Source organism: Triticum aestivum, chromosome 2D (assembly GCF_018294505.1).
Source record: "Triticum aestivum cultivar Chinese Spring chromosome 2D, IWGSC CS RefSeq v2.1, whole genome shotgun sequence".
Classification (NCBI taxonomy): domain Eukaryota; kingdom Viridiplantae; phylum Streptophyta; class Magnoliopsida; order Poales; family Poaceae; genus Triticum; species Triticum aestivum.
In genome coordinates, this window is record NC_057799.1 from 563,743,150 (window position 1) to 563,749,149 (window position 6,000).

Below are 6,000 nucleotides of genomic sequence, written 5' to 3' on the forward strand. Positions count from 1 at the left end.
TCTGGGCCCACTCAGTAATACACATCACTATAAGCCTTGCAAGCATTGTGACTAATGAGTTAGTTGCGGGATGATGTATTACGGAACGAGTAAAGAGACTTGCCGGTAACGAGATTGAACTAGGTATCGAGATACCGACGATCGAATCTCGGGCAAGTAACATACCGATGACAAAGGGAACAACGTATGTTGTTATGCGGTCTGACCGATAAAGATCTTCGTAGAATATGTGGGAACCAATATGAGCATCCAGGTTCCGCTATTGGTTATTGACCGGAGAGGTGTCTCGGTCATGTCTACATAGTTCTCGAACCCGTAGGGTCCGCACGCTTAACGTTACGATGACAGTTATATTATGAGTTTATATGTTTTGATGTACCGAAGGTTGTTCGGAGTCCCGGATGTGATCACGGACATGACGAGGAGTCTCGAAATGGTCGAGACATAAAGATTGATATATTGGAAGCCTATGTTTGGACATCGGAAGTGTTCCGGGTGAAATCGGGATTTTTCCGGAGTACCGGGAGGTTACCGGAACCCCCCGGTAACTTAATGGGCCTTAGTGGGCCTAGGTGGAAGAGAGGAGAGGAGGCCAGGGCAGGGCCGCGCGCCCCTCCCCCCAGTCCGAATAGGACAAGGAGAGGGGGGCGGCGCCCCCCTTCCTTCCTCCCCTCCACCTTTTCCCCCTTTCTCTCCTAGTCCAACATGGAAAAGGGGGGAGTCCTACTCCCGGTAGGAGTAGGACTCCTCCTGGCGCGCCTCTCCCTTAGGCCGGCCGAACCCCCCCTTGCACCTTTATATACGGGGGCAGGGGGCACCTCTAGACACACAATTGATCATTGATCTCTTAGCCGTGTGCGGTGCCCCCCTCCACCATATTACACCTCGATAATATCGTAGCGGTGCTTAGGCGAAGCCCTGCGTCGGTAGAACATCAACATCGTCACCACGCCGTCGTGCTGACGAAACTCTCCCTCAACACTCGGCTGGATCGGAGTTCGAGGGACGTCATCGAGCTGAACGTGTGCTGAACTCGGAGGTGCCGTGCGTTCGGTACTTGATCGGTCGGATCGTGAAGACGTACGACTACATCAACCGCGTTGTGTTAACGCTTCCGCTTTCGGTCTACGAGGGTACGTGGACAACACTCTCCCCTCTCGTTGCTATGCATCACCATGATCTTGCGTGTGCGTAGGAATTTTTTTGAAATTACTACGTTCCCCAACAGTGGTATCCGGGCCTGGTTTTATGCGTTGATGTTATATGCACGAGTAGAACACAAGTGAGTTGTGGGCGATATAAGTCATACTGCTTACCAGCATGTCATATTTTGGTTCAGCGGTATTGTGAGATGAAGCGGCCCGGACCGACATTACGCGTACGCTTACGCGAGACTGGTTTCACCGTTGCGAGCACTCGTTGCTTAAAGGTGACTGGCGGGTGTCTGTCTCTCTCACTTTAGTTGAACCGAGTGTGGCTACGCCCGGTCCTTGCGAAGGTTAAAACAGCACCAACTTGACAAACTATCGTTGTGGTTTTGATGCGTAGGTAAGAACGGTTCTTGCTAAGCCCGTAGCAGCCACGTAAAACTTGCAACAACAAAGTAGAGGACGTCTAACTTGTTTTTGCAGGGCATGTTGTGATGTGATATGGTCAAGACATGATGCTATATTTTATTGTATGAGATGATCATGTTTTGTAACCGAGTTATCGGCAACTGGCAGGAGCCATATGGTTGTCGCTTTATTGTATGCAATGCAATCGCCATGTAATTGTTTTACTTTATCACTAAGCGGTAGCGATAGTCGTAAAAGCAATAGTTGGCGAGACGACAACGATGCTACGATGGAGATCAAGGTGTCGCGCCGGTGACGATGGTGATCATGACGGTGCTTCGGAGATGGAGATCACAAGCACAAGATGATGATGGCCATATCATATCACTTATATTGATTGCATGTGATGTTTATCTTTTATGCATCTTATCTTGCTTTGATTGACGGTAGCATTATAAGATGATCTCTCACTAAAATTTCAAGATAAAAGTGTTCTCCCTGAGTATGCACCGTTGCGAAAGTTCTTCGTGCTGAGACACCACGTGATGATCGGGTGTGATAGGCTCTACGTTCAAATACAACGGGTGCAAAACAGTTGCACACGCGGAATACTCAGGTTAAACTTGACGAGCCTAGCATATGCAGATATGGCCTCGGAACACTGAGACCGAAAGGTCGAGCGTGAATCATATAGTAGATATGATCAACATAGTGATGTTCACCATTGAAAACTACTCCATTTCACGTGATGATCGGTTATGGTTTAGTTGATTTGGATCACGTAATCACTTAGATGATTAGAGAGATGTCTATCTAAGTGGGAGTTCTTAAGTAATATGATTAATAGAACTTAAATTTATCATGAACTTAGTACCTGATAGTATCTTGCTTGTCTATGTTAATTGTAGATAGATGGCCCGTGCTGTTGTTCCGTTGAATTTTAATGCGTTCCTTGAGAAAGCAAAGTTGAAAGATGATGGTAGCAATTACACGGACTGGGTCCGTAACTTGAGGATTATCCTCATTGCTGCACAGAAGAATTACGTCCTGGAAGCACCGCTGGGTGCCAGGCCTGCTGCAAGAGCAACACCAGAAGTTATGAACGTCTGGCAGAGCAAAGCTGATGACTACTCGATAGTTCAGTGTGCCATGCTTTACGGCTTAGAACCGGGTCTTCAACGACGTTTTGAACGTCATGGAGCATATGAGATGTTCCAGGAGTTGAAGTTAATATTTCAAGCAAATGCCCGGATTGAGAGATATGAAGTCTCCAATAAGTTCTACAGCTGCAAGATGGAAGAGAATAGTTCTGTCAGTGAGCATATACTCAAAATGTCTGGGTATAATAATCACTTGATTCAACTGGGAGTTAATCTTCCGGATGATAGCGTCATTGACAGAATTCTTCAATCACTGCCACCAAGCTACAAGAGCTTCGTGATGAACTATAACATGCAAGGGATGAATAAGACAATTCCCGAGCTCTTCGCAATGCTAAAGGCAGCGGAGGTAGAAATCAAAAAGGAGCATCAAGTGTTGATGGTCAATAAGACCACTAGTTTCAAGAAAAAGGGCAAAGGGAAGAAGAAGGGGAACTTCAAGAAGAACAGCAAGCAAGTTGCTGTTCAGGAGAAGAAACCCAAGTCTGGACCTAAGCCTGAGACTGAGTGCTTCTACTGCAAGCAGACTGGTCACTGGAAGCGGAACTGCCCCAAGTATTTGGCGGATAAGAAGGATGGCAAGGTGAACAAAGGTATATGTGATATACATGTTATTGATGTGTACCTTACTAATGCTCGCAGTAGCACCTGGGTATTTGATACTGGTTCTGTTGCTAATATTTGCAACTCGAAACAGGGGCTACGGATTAAGCGAAGATTGGTTAAGGACGAGGTGACGATGCGCGTGGGAAATGGTTCCAAAGTCGATGTGATCGCCGTCGGCACGCTACCTCTACATCTACCTTCGGGATTAGTATTAGACCTAAATAATTGTTATTTGGTGCCAGCGTTGAGCATGAACATTATATCTGGATCTTGTTTGATGCGAGACGGTTATTCATTTAAATCAGAGAATAATGGTTGTTCTATTTATATGAGTAATATCTTTTATGGTCATGCACCCTTGAAGAGTGGTCTATTTTTAATGAATCTCGGTAGTAGTGACACACATATTCATAATGTCGAAGCCAAAAGATGCAGAGTTGATAATGATAGTGCAACTTATTTGTGGCACTGCCGTTTAGGTCATATCGGTGTAAAGCGCATGAAGAAACTCCATAATGATGGACTTTTGGAATCACTTGATTATGAATCACTTGGTACTTGCGAACCGTGTCTCATGGGCAAGATGACTAAAACACCGTTCTCCGGTACTATGGAGAGAGCAACTAATTTGTTGGAAATCATACATACAGATGTATGTGGTCCGATGAATATTGAGGCTCGTGGCGGATATCGTTATTTTCTCACCTTCACAGATGATTTGAGCAGATATGGGTATATCTACTTAATGAAACATAAGTCTGAAACATTTGAAAAGTTCAAAGAATTTCAGAGCGAAGTTGAAAATCATCGTAACAAGAAAATAAAGTTTCTACGATCAGATCGTGGAGGAGAATATTTGAGTTACGAGTTTGGCCTACATTTGAAACAATGCGGAATAGTTTCGCAACTCACGCCACCCGGAACACCACAACGTAATGGTGTGTCCGAACGTCGTAATCGTACTTTACTAGATATGGTGCGATCTATGATGTCTCTTACTGATTTACCGCTATCGTTTTGGGGTTATGCTTTAGAGACGGCTGCATTCACTCTAAATAGGGCACCATCAAAATCCGTTGAAACGACACCTTATGAACTATGGTTTGGCAAGAAACCAAAGTTGTCGTATCTTAAAGTTTGGGGTTGCGATGCTTATGTGAAGAAACTTCAACCTGATAAGCTCGAACCTAAATCGGAGAAATGTGTCTTCATAGGATACCCAAAGGAGACTGTTGGGTACACCTTCTATCACAGATCCGAAGGCAAGACATTCGTTGCTAAGAATGGATCCTTTCTAGAGAAGGAGTTTCTCTCGAAAGAAGTGAGTGGGAGGAAAGTAGAACTTGATGAGGTAACTGTACCTGCTCCCTTATTGGAAAGTAGATCATCACAGAAATCAGTTTCTGCGACACCTACACCAATTAGTGAGGAAGTTAATGATAATGATCATGAAACTTCAGATCAAGTTATTACTGAACCTCGTAGGTCAACCAGATTAAGATCCGCACCAGAGTGGTACGGTAATCCTGTTCTGGAGGTTATGTTACTAGACCATGACGAACCTACGAACTATGAAGAAGCGATGGTGAGCCCAGATTCCGCAAAATGGCTTGAGGCCATGAAATCCGAGATGGGATCCATGTATGAGAACAAAGTATGGACTTTGGTTGACTTGCCCGATGATCGGCAAGCCATTGAAAATAAATGGATCTTCAAGAAGAAGACTGACGCTGACGGTAATGTTACTGTCTATAAAGCTCGACTTGTTGCGAAAGGTTTTCGACAAGTTCAAGGGATTGACTACGATGAGACCTTCTCACCCGTAGCGATGCTTAAGTCTGTCCGAATCATGTTAGCAATTGCCGCATTTTATGATTATGAAATTTGGCAAATGGATGTCAAAACTGCATTCCTGAATGGATTTCTGGAAGAAGAGTTGTATATGATGCAACCGGAAGGTTTTGTCGATCCAAAGGGAGCTAACAAAGTGTGCAAGCTCCAGCGATCCATTTATGGACTGGTGCAAGCCTCTCGGAGTTGGAATAAACGCTTTGATAGTGTGATCAAAGCATTTGGTTTTATACAGACTTTTGGAGAAGCCTGTATTTACAAGAAAGTGAGTGGGAGCTCAGTAGCATTTCTGATATTATATGTGGATGACATATTGCTAATTGGAAATGATATAGAATTTCTGGATAGCATAAAGGGATACTTGAATAAGAGTTTTTCAATGAAAGACCTCGGTGAAGCTGCATATATATTGGGCATCAAGATCTATAGAGATAGATCAAGACGCTTAATTGGACTTTCACAAAGCACATACCTTGACAAAGTTTTGAAGAAGTTCAAAATGGATCAAGCAAAGAAAGGGTTCTTGCCTGTATTACAAGGTGTGAGATTGAGTAAGACTCAATGCCCGACCACTGCAGAAGATAGAGAGAAGATGAAAGATGTTCCCTATGCTTCAGCCATAGGCTCTATCATGTATGCAATGCTGTGTACCAGACCTGATGTGTGCCTTGCTATAAGTTTAGCAGGGAGGTACCAAAGTAATCCAGGAGTGGATCACTGGACAGCGGTCAAGAACATCCTGAAATACCTGAAAAGGACTAAGGATATGTTTCTCGTTTATGGAGGTGACAAAGAGCTCATCGTAAATGGTTACGTTGATGCAAGCT